Below are 19,535 nucleotides of genomic sequence, written 5' to 3' on the forward strand. Positions count from 1 at the left end.
TAGCATAGCCCCTGGGTTTTGAGCTCCGAGCTGTGTTTGAAATGAAAAGGTGTGATTTCCCCTTGGGTCCTGTGTGTTTAAAGGATGGATGGGTACTTGTTCGTGGGCAGCCCAACCCCGCTGGCCCAGGGCCCACCGGGCCTGAAAGTCGAGAAGGAGTGCTGATGGCCTTCCCTCCCCACCAGCCTCGCACCTGCCCTTGTTCACGAGTCTGTTCCTCCCCTGACAGAACAAAAGGACTGTTTCCTGAGACACTGTGAGCTGTTAGGACAAGTCCACCCGCCCTTCTTCACAACTGGTCTTCTCCTTTTCTGGACCTGCCTGGAGTGGAGAGAAACTGACCCCCGATTCTGCCCTCTGGGATGGGATCATCCTCCTTCCTCCCCACGGGTCCCAGTGGACAGTCAGATGGCCCAGGAGAGCATCTGGGGCGCCATCCGCAGGCTGTGAGCTGTTGTCTCTGCGAAGTTCCCCCTGGTTTAAAGGAAAAAATAAAGCCTGCTCCAGGCTCCACCTCTGGAACTATCAAATCCTTAATCAAACTAAGCACCTTCAGAAGTCCTTGTTAAGGACTCAGCCAGTGAAGTAACAAACCAAAATACACACACTCAGCTGGTTGGTAATAGTGCTCAGCTGAGTGTCTCTGAGGACACTTGGAGGTCATGCTTACACATGGGGGGACTCCAGTCTTGATCCAAAGGTGCAGTACAAGGTGCTATGGGACCTTGACTCTGGGGCTGCCCTGGAATATAGCACTGCCGTGCCCTTCGGGACATTTAGAAATGATTCAGTGTTTATGCAATTTTTTTTAAATTGAGGTAAAATTCACAAAACTATAAAAGCAACCATTTTATGAACTTCTCTGGCAGTCCAGTGGTTGAAACTTCCAGTGCAGTTTGGATCCCTGGTCAGCGTGCTAAGATCCCATATGCCTCCTGGCCAAAAAAAACAAAACATAAAACAGAAGCAGTATTTTTAAAAAATTCAGTAAAGGCTTAAGAAATACTGGTCCACATCAAGAAATCTTTAAAAAGTAACCATTTAAAAGTGAACAATTCAGTGGCATTTAGTACCTTCACAATGTTGCGCAACGACCATTTCTGTCTAGGTCTAAAACATTTTCATCACTGTGAGAGGAAGCCCCGACCCATTACACAGTTGCTCCCTTCCCCCTGCCTCCAGTCCCTGGCAACCACCCATCTGCCTACTGTCTCTATGGATTTATATTGAGGTAGAACTTTTGAGAATCCCAATGACTCTATTTTCTGAACTAAAAAACAATCGTGAGACCTTAGCATGGAAAATAATAGCTATGAATAGTGATGTAGTTTCCTTCTTATTTTAGCGCTTTGTAGATTTTATATGCTTTCACTTACCTGGTCTTATTCAGAAGCCCAAGAGACAAATGTTGCTGAACATGTTGGAAATTATCAGCTCCAGGAGAAATTCCTTTTCCCTTACGCAGTGGTGTGTCTGGTACGCTGGCAAATACAGTCACCACCTTGATCTGCTGCATGAGGCATGCATTTGTTTCTCAAGGAAAGATGGAAAAAATCTGAAAAGACAGATTTTGTTCATGGATAAAAACAGGCACTCTTTTTGTGTTGTAAGCATAGGAAAACCACATTTAAATTAACTTAAAAAATTAATGTAGATGGAGACTGTCACCATCATATTCTTACAGGTATGATGGAGAAAATATTCATTCAAAATTATTTTTGTGTCCCTAACAAGTCCATGACACCATGCAGACACCACTGGGGATAAAGTTGTAAAAGACTGTTTATACAGAAGTTATATAAGGTGTTTCTTTGCCTCACAGTCGTGTTTTCATTTGAAATAACAATTACTACCTAGAGGTTTCCCTCAAGGTGGTTGCAATGTGATGGGAGGAAAGGGACAGGAAAGAGATATTCACAGTAGAATATGGTAAGTGGCTCAGCTTGTGGCTGGTGGGGGTTTCAGAGAAGATTCTGTAGTGGAAGGGTCCCTGGGCTGGGAGGGGAATGGAGTCTGTACAGAACAGAGTGGAGGGTGGGCATGCTGGGCAGGGAATAGTCTGAGCAAAGACCTGTGCGGAAGGAAAGCATGGGGCAGCCTTGGGAACCAGGAAGGAGTACCCAGCATCTGGAGCGTGGGCAGGTTTAGGGGATGCTGGAAATTTAACCTGAGATCTTAAGAGCCTCAGTGACAGTCTTGAGTCTTGCTGTCAGTTGGTCACTCAGCCCAACGTAGTGCCTCTTTGTGCCAGGCTGTCCCCTGTGCTTTGGAGATAGAGGTGATAAGCACTCACATGCATACATACACGCACACAGAGGTGATCAGTACTCACATGCACACACACCCACACGCACACACCAGCCATTGTCTAATGGGGCGGTCTGATCACATAATTACAAGGTCAGTGAGCACCTCAAAGACATATAAGCTGTTGTGGCTGTGGATTATCACCGGGACTTTCCCTAATCAGGGGGGCTTTTCCAGAACTAGCCCCACTTAAGGTGAGATCCCAAAAGTCAGCAGAAATGAGACCTTTGTTTTGAGGTATTGGGAGCTGTAAATGAAGGGCCAGTGGATGCGGCTACAGTCACTCTAGGAAGATTAAGGTAGATGTGCAGGATAGATGGGGGTGGGGCAGAAGGAGGCCAGGGGCTGGGAGCCCTTGAGAAGGCTCTGCCCACAGCCCAGGAGAGAGCCAGCCTGTCTCCCATCTGCCCTCCTTCATCTGCTTTAACAGAGAAGGGGTTCTCCTGCTCCCCAAAACTCATTCCTCCCAACTTCTTCTCAGGGATCCTCTTCAAGTAGCTTCTTCCTCTTCTTATTCCATCATTGACCTCTACCTCTCTAAGGGTCCTTTACTTTAAATGAGGTCAAGTTTTGCCCATTTAAAGAATAAGAACCCTCCATGACTCCACCCCTAGGTCAGCTTCAGAGGAGTTATCTCTCCGTGCTGGGCCCACTTCCTCACCTCCCACTCTTCCTTCAACCCACTCAAGTCTGCTTCCACCTCCACTGTCCTGAGGCTACTTCCTTGTGACCAAATCCTGCAGACTTGTCTCAGCCTGCATCTTCCTAGGCTGTAGCACCACTGACGGCTCTGCTCACTGCTCCTTCCTTGCAGGGCCATTTTCTTTGACTTCCTTCTTCCTGTCCTCGTCTCTTCCTCACCACCACCAACTCCTGTCTTACCTCCTAAGTGTGTTTCAGATCTGAGTGTTCTATCCAGCTCTACTGTTACCATCCTTGTACAAGCCTCTGTCATCCCTCACCCAGACAACTCCGGTCACCTCCAATTGCCTCCTGCAGTCAGAACATCAGCATTGTGTCTGTAGGTTTTGGGTCCCAACCACTAAACTGATGATGTAAGTCTCCCACCCGACCCCTGTCTTAGAGGTATATCAATTAGGATTACATTCAGCTGCCAGTGACAGAAAACCCAAATAAGCAGAACTGTGAACACACAGAGCTTCTTTCTCTCCCTTAAAAGTCTGGAGCCAGAAGCTTGAGGGCTGGTCTGGTGGTTTCAGGAAGTTGTCAGGGGCCAGGATCCTCTTTCCTGTCTGTTCCCAAGGTATGGCCCTAATTTCCATGATCTACATTCTAGCAAACTCTAGCCATCATATTTGTTTTCCAAGAAACAATATGGCAGAAAGGGAAGGGAGCTTCCCCTTCCATCTTTTATTTCAACTCCCATTTTACACAGACTTTCCTGAAAGTCCTTTAGACATTTCTGCTTATGTTTTGTTAGCTAGAATGTATACACATGGTCAGAGCTAGCTGCAAGGGAGTCTGAGAAATGTAATCTTAAATACAGCCTTAGTGATATACAACCTTAAGGCATAAAATTGAGGGTTGTGTTATTGAGGCAAAAAGGGAAGAATGGGCACTGGAATAACCAAAGAGCAGTTTCTACCATAGTCACCCTAAAATTCACATGCCCCCTTCTTGTACATCAAATTCTTTCCTTTCCTCCCCAGGGGAGATGACCCTAAAACCTCATGCAAATCAAGGATCATCAGGCTATGTGCAACCCTCTTCATGGGCTCCACATGGTCTGAGCACATAGACATGAAAACCCTCCACCCTATGCTGACTATGGCAGGTGGAATAGGAGCAGGATAACTGCAATGAGGACTCCCATTCAGAGAAAAGAAGCATGGGAACACATCCGGCACTGGTTCATGACAACAATCAGATGCTGATGGGCTGGAGGAAGGAGCCCCCCTACCCCGGCAGTGGAGCTTTGTCCATCGTCCATGTCTCTGGGCTTTTCCTTCTGGGAGGCTCTTATCCCCCATGGCTACCCCTGAAACAGGCATTGGTGAGAGGGGCCCCTGGGAGCTTCAGAGTGTTCACCTCTACTTCCTGCTGCTGCAGATTGTAGATCCCAGCGATTGTATTAGGAAGTAATGGTCATAGTCAATACTTTTAATTGTTTGTTCAGTGCTTTCAAAAAAAAAAAAAAAACTTAGCAGGCTTTCAATCTATCTGCTTCTGATCAGTTTCTTATATAAAATCCACAACTACAGACCTGCAGCCATCATTCTAACACTGCAGGGGAACCAGGGGGGACTTGAGAAAGTTAAATTCAAACTTGCCCTGTGCCTAACCACACTGCAGTTTACTTTGTGAAGTGAAGTGAAGACCTTTAGAGTGATATGTAAGGGCATCTCCTCCCAGAGCGCCCCTCTCCCTTTGCAGTCTGGGACTTCAACTGGAAGATAGACAATGAAGATACACACCTGACTTGCTCCCACACTTGCGTTCTTTCTCACCTCCTCCCCGCCATCCTCCAGACCTGAGATCAGGGCTCTCCTGTCTGTTCTCCTCTTTAGATAAAGCTCTAAGGTCAGTTCTGTCAGGCTGGCTTCTTGATATATTACAGAGAAAGTTAAAGACATCCAGAATATCCTTTTTCTTAATAAAGACTGTCTTTCAAGACCATTGTCTGGCTGAAGAATCTGATTTTGAATGTCTGCAGCTCAATACTCCTTATCCCCTTCTCTGAATATTTTTTTCTTTGGTCACTCTAACACCACTTTCAAGGCAAGCAGACCAATGCACTGACCAGGAAGGTCACATACACAGAAATGCAAAAGAGAAATGCAAGTGATCCTATTTTTCAAAATAGGATCCTGCTTACATCATTCAAGACTTCCTGTTTTGCTGAGGGTAAGTCCAAAATGTGTAAGAGTGTTCTGTGGTTTGATTCCTGCTACCTCCCCAGCTTCATCTGGTCAAACTTCCAGCCTCACATTTTCACAAGAACCACACTGGACTTTTCTCAGTTCCTTCAGCATGTTTTGCTGAGGACCTTCATAATAGCTTTAGTGTTGTCTGGAAAGCTCTTTGCCTCTCTCACTGACCATCTCCTGTTCATTCATTCCTCAGGTTTCAATTTAAAGGAACTGCCATGGCATCCCTTAGAGTACCTTGCACATTTCAGACTATTTAATTATTTTAAATAACATATGATGTATCTCTGCTTCCCATTGGAAATCAGCTGTAGAGGGGGGCAAGAATGACCTCTCTTCTGTCTGCCTGGCACATCCTTAGGTCATTATAATCTCTAATCTACATTAGAACAATGAGTTTCTAAAATGCAAAGCTGCTTGTATTCCTTCTCTTTTCACTCAGGTTAAAATCAGTCTCCTTTATGCAGCTTCCAAGGCAAAGTGTGATGTGGCCCTATCTTTTCTCACTTGTCTCCCTCTCCCCTTCTGTGTTCATCTAGATTGAAACATTGTTTAGGGTATTGTAGGGGCTGAACCTTTGCCTGCAAGTCTTCAGGTAAGTTATGCCAAACTCCTGGTATAAATGACTCTCATCCTTTGGCTCCTAGCTGAGAGAGCTGTATTGATGGATGGATGGACGTGCCATTCATCCTGTTCTAGGTGCCAGAAATGGTGCTAAGTGCAAAGGAAACAGAATGAACAAGGCAGACAGCATCCTCAGTCTATCTGCCCTGGGTAGCCTCACACTGAGGCTGAGTTACCTGTCTTTCCTCTGGGCTCCTCTGGCTCTCTGAAAAACCTCTAGCAGTGCCTCATCACACTGCTGCAATGATTGCTACCTGTCTCCCCTGCCAGCCCTGAAGCTGTTTGTTGAATGACTCTGCTGCTGCTACTGCTGCTGCTAAGTCACTTCAGTCGTGTCCGACTCTGTGTGACCCCATAGGCGGCAGCCCACCAGGCTCCCCCGTCCCCGGGATTCTCCAGGCAAGAACACTGGAGTGGGTTGCCATTTCCTTCTCCAATGCACGAAGAGTCGGACTTGGTCATGTCCAACCCTCAGCGACCCCCTGGACTGCAGCCTACCAGGCTCCTCCGCCCATGGGATTTTCCAGACTCTAGGAAGCATCAAAGTCCTCTCGTGTGGGTAGTTACAAGAAATAGGAAATGGCATAGAACAGATGAGCTGGGCCACAGACTCTGTGGGCAGGGGGTGCAGGGCAACATGGGCCGGGGGCAAGGATAGACACAAAGGAAGCAGAAACGGCCCTTGCTGTTCCTCCTTTCTTAGGGAGTTACAGAAAGCGGGGCCCCAGAAAGGTGTTTGGAGCCAGACACAAAAGGTCACATACCGTATGATTGTGTTTCTTCCGTTACTGGAATAGGTACACCCACAGAGGCTGAACGTGGGCTGGTGGCGGCCAGGGGCTGGGGAGAGAGAGGATGGGGATGATGGGTGCAGGGTTTTCTTCTGGGGGCAGGAAAACGTTTTAGAACCAGGGAGAGGCGGTGGTCGCATGACACTGTGAAATGTGATAAATGCCGCTGAACTGTACGCTTTAAAAATGGTTGATTTTATTACATGAATTTCACCCAAAGAAGGGAGGAAGGAAGGAAGGACTTGGAAGCTGGAGGAAAGGAGAGAGCATTTCTTTCCCCTGCCAGTCCCTGATGAAGTCACAGAGACTGCTGGGACTCTGGGGCTTGGTCGGCTTTGACAGGAGAAAGAGTCTCCCAGGGCGTCTGGTTCTTCTCTAGGTACAGGTAAGCCTGGAACACCAGGACACTGGCCCCTATGCACCCAGGCATTGGCAAGAGTACCACAGTCTTCTCAGATGCAGGAACTAGAACAACAGGCTTTCCTCGATGCAGAAGAAAATGCTCGGCACATGTATGCACCAAGAACTAGGTCTCGAAAGCCAATGGTGAATAAGTGTTTGTGAGGGTGCGTGCTCAGCGTGTCCAGCTGAGGGGCAGTGTGGTCAAAGGGCAACCACCCAAAGGGGCACTGCCTTCGAGTCCTTCCTCTTTCAACAAATGGCTATGTGATCGTAAGCAAGTCACTTTTCATTTCTGAATAAAAATAAAAGCCACAGCCATTGCTGCTGCTGCTGCTAAGTCGCTTCAGTCATGTCCGACTCTGTGTGACCCCGTAAACGGCAGCCCACCAGGCTCCCCCATCCCTGGGATTCTCCAGGCAAGAACACTGGAGTGGGTTGCCACTTCTTTCTCCAACGCATGAAAGTGAAAGTGAAGTCGCTCAGTCATGTCCAACTCTTCGCAACCCAGTGGACTGCAGCCCACCAGGCTCCTCCGTCCATGGGATTTTCCAGGCAAGAGTACTGGAGTGAGTGCCATTAAGAATGAAAAATGGTACGGTCACTTTGGAAGACAGTTTGGCAGTTTCTTATAAAACTAGGCACACTCTTAAAGTTTTTTCTTACTTTATTGAAATATAGTTGATTTACAAGGTTGTGTTAGTTTCTGGTGTACAGCAAAGTGCCTCAGTTTTGTATGTATACATAATGGTTTGCATTTGCTAATCCCAAACCCGCACTCCATCCGTCCCCCTTCCTCCAGCCCCTTTGGCAACCACAGTCTGTCCTCTGTGTCTGTGAGTCTGTTTCTGTTTCATAGATCAGTTCATTTCTGTCATATTTTGGATTCCACGTATAAGTGATAGCACGTGGCGTTTGTCTTTCTGACTTCACTTGGTATGATGATCTCCAGATCCATACGTGCTGCTGCAAACAGCTTCACTTCATTCCCTTTATGGCTGAGTAGGAATCCATTACACACACACCCCCATCTTCTTTATCCATTCATATGTCAATGGACATTTTGGTTGTTTCCAACACATACATATCTATCAACAGTTACCTTAAGTGTCAATGAACTAAATACTCCAATTAAAAGACAGAATGGCAGGTTGGATAAAAAACAAGGGCCTACATTAAACATACTCTTTATGAACCCGCAGTGGTGCTTCTAGGTATTTTCCCAAGTGAGTTGAAAAGTTCTGTCCATGCAAAAACCTGCGCATGGATGTTTACAGCAGCTTTATTCATAATTGGCAAAACTTGGAAGCAACCAAGATGCCCTTCAGGAGGTGGATGAAGACAGAAACGCTGGTTTCCATCCAGAAAATGGAATATTATTCAGTGATAGAAATAAATGAGTGATTAAGCCACAAAAAGACATGTGCAGGGTATTGTGTGGACATAGAAGGTGTGCTTTTATTCGATGAACTTGCTATGTAAAGGGTATGTGTAATAAGCTCTTGGAAAGAAGAGTTACTTTAAACCAAGGGCAGCGGCCTTTCTCAGACCTGTGGGAACAGGAGCAGGTGTGTGTGTTGTGGAGGTGCCAGAGCTCTCACTTCCTCTATGTTCTCAGGAGTCCTGGTGGTGACTTGGGTCATCCCCACCCACACTCTGCATACCAAGCCCAGGGTCCAGCCCTCAAACAGCAGTGAGATGGAGCATAAAGGAACCGTGGTGGCCCTTCTGGATTTTTCACACTCAGGATAGAGCCAAGAGCTGACCCTGAGGGATCTAGCATTGGGGTTAGCAGGCATTCAAGTCTTTAAAGTCCTATTGGGTGGCTCATTAGCTGTGTGAACTTGGATGAGTTACTTAACCTTCCTGAACTTCCATTTTCTTATTTGCAAGATGAGGCTAACCCTCCAGAGGATTATTGGAAGGATTATGTGAGATAACATACTTAAGGTGACTCAAACACAGTAAGCCCTGCATAATGATTTACACCATTGTTATACAGCCCTCCTTCCTTCTTACAACACAATGGAGGTGAACCCAGAGAGTGGAAGCAGCTGGTTCAAGGCTATACAGCTGGCTCATGGCTGTCTGGGGCTTCCTCTGAAATCATTTCCCTGGCTGCCTTGGTCGGGCCTATTCTGAGAATCCCTAACAGATAGGATGAATTGATAGCCTGCATTTCACATCATAATGAAATTACAAAACTATAGGCTGCTACTTTTTTCCAGCTCTGCCACTAGTTTGCAAACTGGGATGGTTTGTTTGAGCTCCTCTGTGCTGAGTTCCACCCACTTCACGGAGTTGGCCTCCCTGTGGGAGACAGCAGGGCTCCAAGGATCACACACCTCTCCCTCTGCAAGAGCTATGTTAGCATTCCAGAGCCCCTGGCCTGCTCATCCTGCAGCCAGACCCAGTGCCAGACACCCCACCCCTACCTCTCCTGAGTGGACCCAGACTCATCAGCATTTCCCTGACTTTGTGACACCTTATCCTCTCCTCAAAAGTGCTGCCTGACATACAGATCTTTTGTACAATTAAAATGAATCGAAAGTACGTTATTCTCTTTGGAACATTTCACAACAGCCCTGGACATAATGAAAGACATGTCGGTATTGTGAAATAGAACCAGGAGTTCCAGCTCCGTAAAGCTGTCTCTGACACCCCAAAGCCAGGCATTTGGTGACCGGCAGTGTCTGCCCTGGGCACATCTCCCCTTTGAAATCTCTGCTACTTTGGACCCCTCCCATCCCCTCCTCCCACCATGTCGGAGCTCCTGCCCCCATAACTTCTGTCTCAGAAGCCATCACTCCTTCCCCTTCTCTGTGCTGCAGACCTTGCTGCCCACACCACCCCAAGGGCTGGAAGAGCAGGTGTGAGCAGGTTAGGGCCATGGCCAAGAAATGCAGGTGGCCTTTAGCAGCTGGAAAAGACAAGGAGATGGATTCTTTTCTGGAGCCTCCAGAAGGAATACAGGTTTGTAGAAACCTTGATTTTCATCCAGTGGGATATCTGATCTACAGAGTAAGATAATAAATATGTGTTATAACATATTATAACATGTTATTGGCCAGAGATGTATTAATATGTCTTTTGTGCAGTTCAGTTCAGTCACTCAGTCATGTCTGACTCTGCGACCCCATGAACCACAGCACATCAGGCCTCCCTGTCCATCATCAACTCCCAGAGTTTACCCAAACTCATGTCCATTGAGTTGGTGATGCCATCTAACCATCTCATCTTCTGTCGTCCCCTTCTCCTCCTGCCCTCAATCTTTCCCAGCATCAGGGTCTTTTCAAATGAGTCAGCTCTTCGCATCAGGTGGCCAAAGTATTGGGGTTTCAGCTTCAACATCAGTCCTTCCAATGAACACTCAGGACTGATCTCCTATAGGATGGACTGGTTGGATCTCCTTGCAGTCCAAGGAACTCTCAAGAGTCTTCTTCAACACCACAGTTCAAAAGCATCAATTCTTTGGCACTCAGCTTTCTTTACAGTCCAACTCTCATTTCCATACATGACTACTGGAAAAAGTATAGCCTTGACTAGATGGACCCTTGTTGGCAAAGTAATGTCTCTGCTTTTTAATATGTTGTCTAAGTTGGTCATAGCTTTTCTTCCAAGGAACAAGTATCTTTTAATTTCATGGCTGCAGTTACCATCTGCAGTGATTTTGGAGCCCCCAAAAATAAAGTCTGACACTGTTTCCACTGTTTCCCCATCTATTTCCCATGAAGTGATGGGACCAGATGCCATAATCTTAGTTTTCTGAATGTTGAGTTTTAAGCCAACTTTTTCACTCTCCTCTTTCACTTTCATCAAGAGGCTTTTTAGTTCTTCTTCATTTTCTGCCATAAGGGTGGTGTCATCTGCATATCTGAGGTTATTGATATTTCTCCCAGCAATCTTGATTCCAGCTTGTGCTTCCTCCAGTCCAGCGTTTCTCATGATGTACTCTGCATAGAAGTTAAATAAGCAGGGTAACAATATACAGCCTTGACATACTCCTTTTCCTATTTGGAACCAGTCTGTTGTTCCATGTCCAGTTCTAACTGTTGCTTCTTGACCTGCATACAGGTTTCTTATGAGGCAGATCAGGTGGTCTGGTATTCCCATCTCTTTCAGAATTTTCCACAGTTTATTGTGATCCACACAGTCAAAGGATTTGGCACAGTCAATAAAGCAGAAATAGATGTTTTTCTGGAACTCTCTCACTTTTTCGATGATCCACCAAATGTTGGCAATTTGATCTCTGGTTCCTCTGCCTTTTCTAAAACCAGCTTGAACATCTGGAATTTCACGGTTCACATATTGTTGAAGCCTGGCTTGGAGAATTTTGAACATTCCTTTACTAGTGTGTGAGATGAGTGCAATTGTGCGGTAGTTTGAGTATTCTTTGGCATTGCTTTTCTTTGGGATTGAAGACTTTCTTTGGGAATGAAAACTGACCTTTTCCAGTCCTGTGGCCACTGCTGAGTTTTCCAAATTTGCTGGCATATCGAGTGCAGCACTTTCACAGCATCATCTTTTAGGATTTGAAATAGCTCAACTGGAATTCCATCACCTCCCCTAGCTTTGTTCGTAGTGATGCTTCCTAAGGCCCAAGACTTCCCTGGTGGCCCGGATGGTAAAGCGTCTACCTACAATGCGGGAGACCCAGGTTCAATCCCTGGGTTGGGAAGATCCCCTGGAGAAGGAAATGGCAACCCATTCCAGTACTCTTGCCTGGAAAATCCCATGGTCAGAGGAGCGTGGTAGGCTACAGTCCATGGGGTGGCAAAGAGTTGGACATGACTGAGTGACTTCACTTTCACTTTTCCTAAGGCACACTTGACTTCACATTCCAGGATGTCTGGCTCTAGGTGAGTGATCACACCATCATGATTATCTGGGTCGTGAAGATCTTTTTTGTACAGTTTTTCTGTGTATTTTTGCCACCTCTTATGTATTTTGTTACCTGAACGTTATTGACCGGAGTGTTTCAACACTCACTACATAACAATTTGTTGGCCACAGGCATTTCTTTCTGCAAAAATACCCCAGTCGATAATGTGTTAAGCCAGAATGTTTGAGATTATTTGTTACAGCAGCCAGTGAACCAGTGAAGTTGCTCAGTCATGTCCGACTCGTTTCGATCCCATGGATTGTAGCCTACCAGGCTCATCCATCCATGGCATTTTCCAGGCAAGAGTACTGGAGTACTTTTTCCTTCTCCAGGGGATCTTCCTGACCCAGGGATTGGACCCAGGTCTCCCGCACTGCAGGCAGACACTTTACTGTCTGAGCCACCAGGGAAGCCCAGTTACAGCAGCAGTAGGAAACTAACATGGTGGGTGTACAGCTGAGATAAGCAACAATACTCATGGCAGTAATTAGTGTTTATTGAGTGTATATAATATGCCAGATGTTATTCTTCTGCTTTGGATCGTGTATTAGTGGGCTAGGGCTGCCATAACAAAATGTCACAGACATTTGTTTTCCTAGGGTTCTGGAGGATAGATGTCCAAGATCAGTGTGCCCACAGGGTTTATTTCTCCTGCGGCCTCTTTCCTTGGCCACCCTTTTGCTCTCTCTTCACGTGGTCTTTTCTCTGTGTGCCCATTTCTTTGTCTTTTCTTCTTCCCACAAGGACACCAGTCACATTGCATTAGGGCCCCACCCTAATGGCCTCATCCTAATGTCATCACCCCTTATAGGGCCTGTCTCCAAATAAATTCTGAGGTACTGGGGAGTTAGGGCTTCAATGTGTGAATTTGGTGGGGGACACAATTCTACTCATAATATGTGGATTATCTCATTCAATTGCCAAGTAACCCATGCGTTAGAACCCTTATTGTCATAATTTTACAGATAAGGAAACAGGCTCAGAGTGGTTAAGTTGCTTCTCCAAATTTACATAGCAAGTAAATAGCAAGGCCAGGTCTGAGAATAATCAGTTCATATCCTTTGCTCTTTGTTTCTATGAGAGAAATGTCTGCCGTTTGGGGTTTGCAGGTGCACGGGGGCTGAGGAAACATTGATTGATGAAGGAATGAGTGGGAGTCGCTCCCACGACTCCTAGAAGAACCCTGGCCAGGCTGGGCTGAGCCTGAACGCAGCTTGTGCCCCAGTTCCCCAGGTTGGCAGGGAGTGCTTCCAGGGGAAAACCAAAAACCAAGCAGGAGGTGGGTAGCCAGGAGGGGTGATGAGGGGCGGAAGGTGCTATCTGCTATTCCCCGATAAGCACACTCCTCAGAGGTTTTCTGGGTGAGGGGGTGGTCTGGTTTCTCTTAACCCTCAAAGAACTGTGGCAGTTTTGTAGCTTGAGGTATCCCATGGGCAGCGCTGGGATGCTAGTGTCAAGTCCCTCTACCTCTAACTCCAGATTTCAGGTATTCAGATGTCCCAAGAGAGCTCCTCTTCAATATGGACAATCGTGGCCAGCTGCAAAGGAGGGATGGACAGTGACATGGCCAGCTGTCCCTTGGACACAGGTGGCTGGCCAACACCCAAGGCTGAGGCTGGACTTGCCTTGACCTGGCCTGACAGCTCATTTTGGTCACTGTGGCAAAGGAGACAGCTGCCCATGAGGGCCAGGCAGGTCTTTGGCTGGTCGCCCAAATCAATGGGAATGGCCCAGTTACCTCTTGGGACTGCAGAGAACAGTGGCCTTGGAGTACTCAGCTCTCAGAGCATGGAGCTCCAGCAGACCCTTCCCTAGTCAGACTCTCAGCTTGCTGTGGTCCAGAGCCTGCCATGCAGCCCACCACCCCTGCTCTTGGCATCTTCTCTCCATTCTATCCTAGTCTGTAACAGCATAAGGTAGAGACACTCTGCAACAACTTTATCATGATCCAATATGGCACTCATAGAGGGTCACTCAGTCATGTTTGACTCTTTGTGACCCCACAGACTGTGGCCTGCCAGGCTTCTCTGTCCATGAAATTCTCTAGGCCAGAATGCTGGAGTGGGTAGCCATTTCTTTCTCCAGGGGATCTTCCCAACCCAGGGATTGAACCCAGGTTTCCCTCATTGTAGGCAGATTCTTTACTGTCTGAGCCACCATGGAAGCCCCATAGAGGGGAAATTGAGGCCCAAAGGGTCAAATAGAAGCTAATATGGCTCCTATTTCATCCTAGGCTCCTGGTGTGGGAAAAATGTAAATATTGTGTAGCCTTATTCTTCCCACTCACCATGACAAGAGTTGAATTTCCTGTATAACATTCCCAGGGTAGAATGATTACCCAGCCTTTACTTGAACTCCTTCAGCGATGGGGAGCTTACCTTTTTGTAAAGCAGCCGATCACAACCCCTGACCAGGCTGGAGAGTTCATCTTCATACTGATCCTTCTCTACATTGTGTCCCATCTGCGTGCTGCTGCTTCCACCCATTGTCCCCACCAAAGATAGCCATTCCCTGTTCCTCACAGCTCTTCAAAGAACATCATGGGGTTGAGCAGGAGGAAAGAGATTCAGCCTTGTCTAGCCTCAGGCAAGGTCTGCCCTGAGATCTCAGGCACACTAGAGAATGACTTCACTTTTCTGACCTTCTCGATGAACCGGCGCTGCTGTGAAGGGCAGAAGCGTGGTGGGCCTCTGGGCCCTTTGGGCCACAGATACACAGCCGTGCTGGCTGGGAAGGCCTCAGCCCACTGTCTGAGTCCTGGTGGGGCTTTTCTGGGTCCCTAGGGCCTGGAGGGAGGGACACGACATCCCAGAGACAACGATGACCTTGGAATTTGACCATCTGGGTCCCTGTCCTAGATTTACTGCTTCCTAGTTGGTATCCTTTAAGCTCGTTGCTTAAACTCTGAGCTTTAGTTTCCTCCTCTGTAAAATGAGGAAATATTGTTTTGTTATGAAGATCAAGTGACATCACATGTGAGAAAAAGGTTTATCAACCAAAACAGGCTCTGCCAATGAGTAACCAGTTCTAGCCATTAGCAAAGGGGCTTGTGGGGCTTGGAGATTTCTCTGGTCTGGGCCTTCCTGGGAGGGTGAATGTCTGAAGCAGAATTGGTTTAGACAGGACTTCAAACTCCTCCTCAAGCCCTGTGGCTGGTCCTTTGGCACCCTCATGGCCTCCCTCTGGCAAGGCATGATGACGGAGCTCCATGCCTGTGTCTTCAGGAGCAGACTCTGGCCCAAGTGCCTCAGCCCTGCTTTAGAGACCTGGAGAAAGCAGGTAAGCCTCACGAAGTCAGGGTATGGAGTGGGGGCGAGGTGGGAGGTATGAGGCAGGGCCCCCTCACCCCCAGCTTTCAGGTGATTCTCCTCTCCTCTCAGGAGACCCCAGGGCTGCCTGCCCAGAGCCACACATGCATGGCCTCTGCCCATCATGGCCTGTCATCCCTCCCTGCCCAGCCTTTAATATGCTCAGTCTCTTCAGTTGTGTCCAACTGAATGGACTGTACCCTGCCAGGCTCCTCTGTCCATAGGATTCTCCAGGCAAGAATGTTGGAATGGATTGCCACTCCCTTCTCAGTCTTTAATATAGACACAGGTTTATTCTCATTCCCCAATAGAAGGGTTTACTGAGGGAAGCAATTGAGGAGTGGGTGTGAGGCCCAGCCTGACAATAGTTGAAGAGCATGAAGTGAGGGGATCTCATCTAATCCCACTCCTCATTGGACAGATGGGGCCCTGGGAGAGGAGGGCTGCTCCAGCCCAGTACGAGGGGGCTAGTTTGCTGTGCTGGGGACTCGTGCGTCCCAAGCCTGGGTTCTTTCCTGGCAGCTTCCTTGGCTTTCTGCAGACTCTGAGCCTCCAGGCTGGCTTCTGCCAGCCCTGAGCCCCGTGACGGGGCAGAGATGGCAGTTGCCCTCACCCTGCTGATGTCACAGGAGCAGGAGGCCAGGATCCTTCACAAATAGCAGCATGTCACCACCCGCCTAACCCCAATCCGGTTTATCCTGAGTTAGCAGAGGCACCTGTGGGATGGACTCCCCAGGTGGAGCCGGCTGGGCGGCTCCAGCCTTCCTCAGGTCACATGCCACAAACGTGGGGGTGGGGGAGCTAGGTCTGGATCATCTCGGGGCTGTGAGATGATGTGGGTCTGGTGGGTGGGGGCAGGCAACTTGTCTCAGTGGGGCACACCCCTGCCCCACAATGGCAGTGGCCATCCAGGAGGCTGAGGGCAGCATGGGCAGGGCCAGTCCCCTGGCTGGTCCCAGATACAGGGTAGATGCTGGGCTGTGCCCGTGGCCTCCCCTCTCTGCCTGCTCATCCACTCAGCTTGGGCTCCCATGCTATAAAGCAGGAACAAGTCCCATCCCTTACCTGCCTGGGGGGACATTGAGCCGGAGTGAGATAATGTCTGCACAGCTCAGCCCTCCACCAAGGAAGGCAGCCTCTAAACACGAATCTATTTTTACTGCCTAGAGCTCTGCCTGACTCCTTCTGGGGGCCTCTGCTGCTGCCTGGCCTCCTGGAGACAGACACGGGAGCTGGGCCTGTGTGTAGGCCCTTCAGGCCTGTCCTAGGCATGGTAGTGGCAGAGGCAGCTCCAAGCAAGCACCCAGCCCCTAGCTTTCTGGGCCCCCTGGCCCTGGGGCTGGATTAACTCCTCACAGGCCATTGTTCAGGGTTCAAGGAGCCGCCCGCTCCTGGCATTCTGGTTCCACCAGGAGTCTGGGCGGACAGGCGTGGCCGGGGCCTAATGAGCAGGGTGTGCCCCGAGGAGTTGTTAGGAATAGGGTGACAGCTGTGGGCAGGTCCCCGCCCTCGGCTTGTGGGCGGGCCGGCTTGCACAATAGTCACCTGGGCTGGGGGTACCGCACGGCATCCTGGCCAAGTATTTATTTTTAAAAAACAAATACTCAGCTTTGGTGGTGGGGCAGAGAACGTTTCTAAATATTTAAAGGACATCTTGCCAACACTTTTTAAACCCCCAAATCTATTGTATTAGGAAAGCTGATGCGAGTTTATAAAATTGTTCCCAACTACAAACTCCAGGAGATACTGAAGGACAGAGAAGCCTGGTGTGCTGCAGTCCATGGGGTCACAAAGTGTCAGACACGACTTAGTGACTAAACAACAACAAAATGAGTAGAACACCAGACCTATATCTGGGTTCTTATCTCCCTCAGCTTACCCCTTCCCCACCAGTTTTAAAAGGAAAGGGTTTCTGCAATCACTAGGCAATTGTGGGCAGGTGGCCTCACCCCATGGCCATCCTCCACACCTGCGTCAGGATGGGTCTCCTGGTCTCAGTCCTCTGCAGGCATACAGCCTGCTGTCGTTTCCTGGGGTGAAAATCGCTGGTAGGAGGGTGGCTTCCTGGCCTTCCTGGTTTTCATGGTAGAATTGTCACCTAGATCTCCAGCAGCTCATGGAGTCTGGAATGAAATCAGTCCTCCAAGTAATAACCAAGTGGAAGTGGACTCAAAATGCTGAGTGTTTGTGTGTCTTCGGGGGACTGTTTCTCTGTTTTCCAAAGCAGGTCTCCTGCCCGGCAGCAAAGGTTAGTCTGTCTGTTGCATACGTGGGAGAGGGCCTGTTGAGACAGTGCTGAAGTATGTGTGTGTGTGTGGAGTGGAGTCTTGCATCCCGGGTCCTGCTGTCGGCTGGGAGGCTTCTAGCTTAGAAATGGGACTGTGGAATCCAAGGGCTCAGTGGGAAATGCTGTGGGGAAGACGAGAGCAGGCGGGCCTGAGAACACTGTGGTGGTAGCAATGTGTTTTGGAAGCTTTCCGCGGCTGCTGCTGGGTCTAGCAACAGGGCAGACCTTGGAGACACCAGAATTTCTGTGGAGTGGGGCTCAAAATAGAGGCCGTTCCTCTAGAATCTCTTTCTAGGATCATAAGCACTAGGGCCCCAGTGAGGACATCTGCTACAATCCACCAGTCGGCCACTTCTGTTCTCAAGCAGCTTAGTCATTCACCGCGGCAGACTCTGAGAAGACCACGAGATGAACGAGCCTGGGGTGATCTCCAGTCAGCCCAGCTTCTGGTCTCACTCTAGCCTGGATCTCTCTGCTGAGCCCCAGACCCTGTGGACCACCCACCCGACACTACTCATCCAGTCTTCACAGGGCTGCCGTGAGAACACCACGGTCTCTGCTAGGAATACCCAGGGGATTAAAAAATGCAAACCTCATCTCTTCCCACCTCCCCACCCCCCATGTCCCTGTGTTCCAAACAGTGGCTCCTTCAGCCTTGTGGGATGAGCTAAACTCATTCTTCCATTCACCTCTGCAACACACTATAACTTGTATCCTTCCCTCCATTTTTTCCAATTGATTTCAGAAAAATTTAAATTCCACCTCCCCTCTTCTGAGGAGCATTCTTCAGCCAAACCTTTAAACTCTATCTCAGTAGAGGGAGTTTCCACCACCAGCAAGGGAAGAGGGTCACTGGAAAGAACTGGAAGTTGTTAAAGCAGATGATAGCCACTGGGGTGCAAGGAGGTCAGAGTAGAGCATCTAGAAGTATCTTCAGTCTTACAAATAAGATGGTTCTATGTTGTGATGAAGGGATTGAGGTAAGGGGGTGCAGGGGTGATGACTAATTTAGTAGGAGACCTTAAACAAATCCACTCCCCATTCTGAGCTTTCATTTCCCCATTGACAAAATGGGAATGATGAGTTCCATCTCTCAGGGTATATGATATACCCCTTATGAGTTTTTAACACAGACCTGACCAACAGGAGACGCTTGCTAAATGCCAGCTCTCCTTCCCCCTTTCACAAGGCACCAGTCTGCTTCAAAGGCCAGGGGAGTCTGGAAAGTGCCCCCAGAGCATTGACATCCCCCAGGGCACTCTTGGGAGATTGAGGAGGCCAAGGGACCAACCAGCAGGGATGACAGGGACTCTGAAAAATGGGAATCAAGACATTGCCAGTACCATGGCTGTCATGCTGGTCTCTTAATTAGCCTGGGTTAATGAACAGCATGATTCATGATTTGCTACTTCTCAAGGATGCCCTTTCTGTTTGCCTTCCTCCCACCTGGGCCCAACAGCTATTGCCACCCCAGTTCCGCCGTCTACATCACCCGTCAGCCATGTCAGGGAGGTGGGGTCTGTTCTCCTTGGTCCCCTGCGCCTCCGGCTCTGCCCCTGTCTGGTTCTTGGACTGGCTGAGCCAGAGGGGAGTCCCAGCCAGTGCTGAGGAACTTTGTGTAGGAGGCCTTGAGCTAGTCCCTTCAACACAGGTGACAGATGACAGACTTGGCAGAAGCCATACAGGGTGTTATGGGTGGAGTTCAGGCTAGCGGACTGAGGCCTCCTGGTGCAGGGACTCAACTCCTTCTCCTCCACCTACTTCCTTCCTTCAGCCCCGCATGCACAACTGAGGCAGGGCCTTGCCCTTCTTGTACATGCAGACCTCTAGGGGACTGGCAGTGTCCAGTTCTCAGAAAATGCGTTCATGAGAGAGGTCTCCTGCACTTTCCAGCTCCATCTGTCTCTGTCCTCTGGGGAGCCGAGATGGGCTGAGACCTGGGAACTTTAAAGAGTCTGCCATGTTGCTCAGCTTAGAGCAGGGCAGCCTGCTCTAAGACAGAGAGGACTCACATCCTTCTCGGTGCCCACTCACTTGTCCATGGCCATC

Source organism: Bos mutus, chromosome 11 (assembly GCF_027580195.1).
Source record: "Bos mutus isolate GX-2022 chromosome 11, NWIPB_WYAK_1.1, whole genome shotgun sequence".
Taxonomy (NCBI): domain Eukaryota; kingdom Metazoa; phylum Chordata; class Mammalia; order Artiodactyla; family Bovidae; genus Bos; species Bos mutus.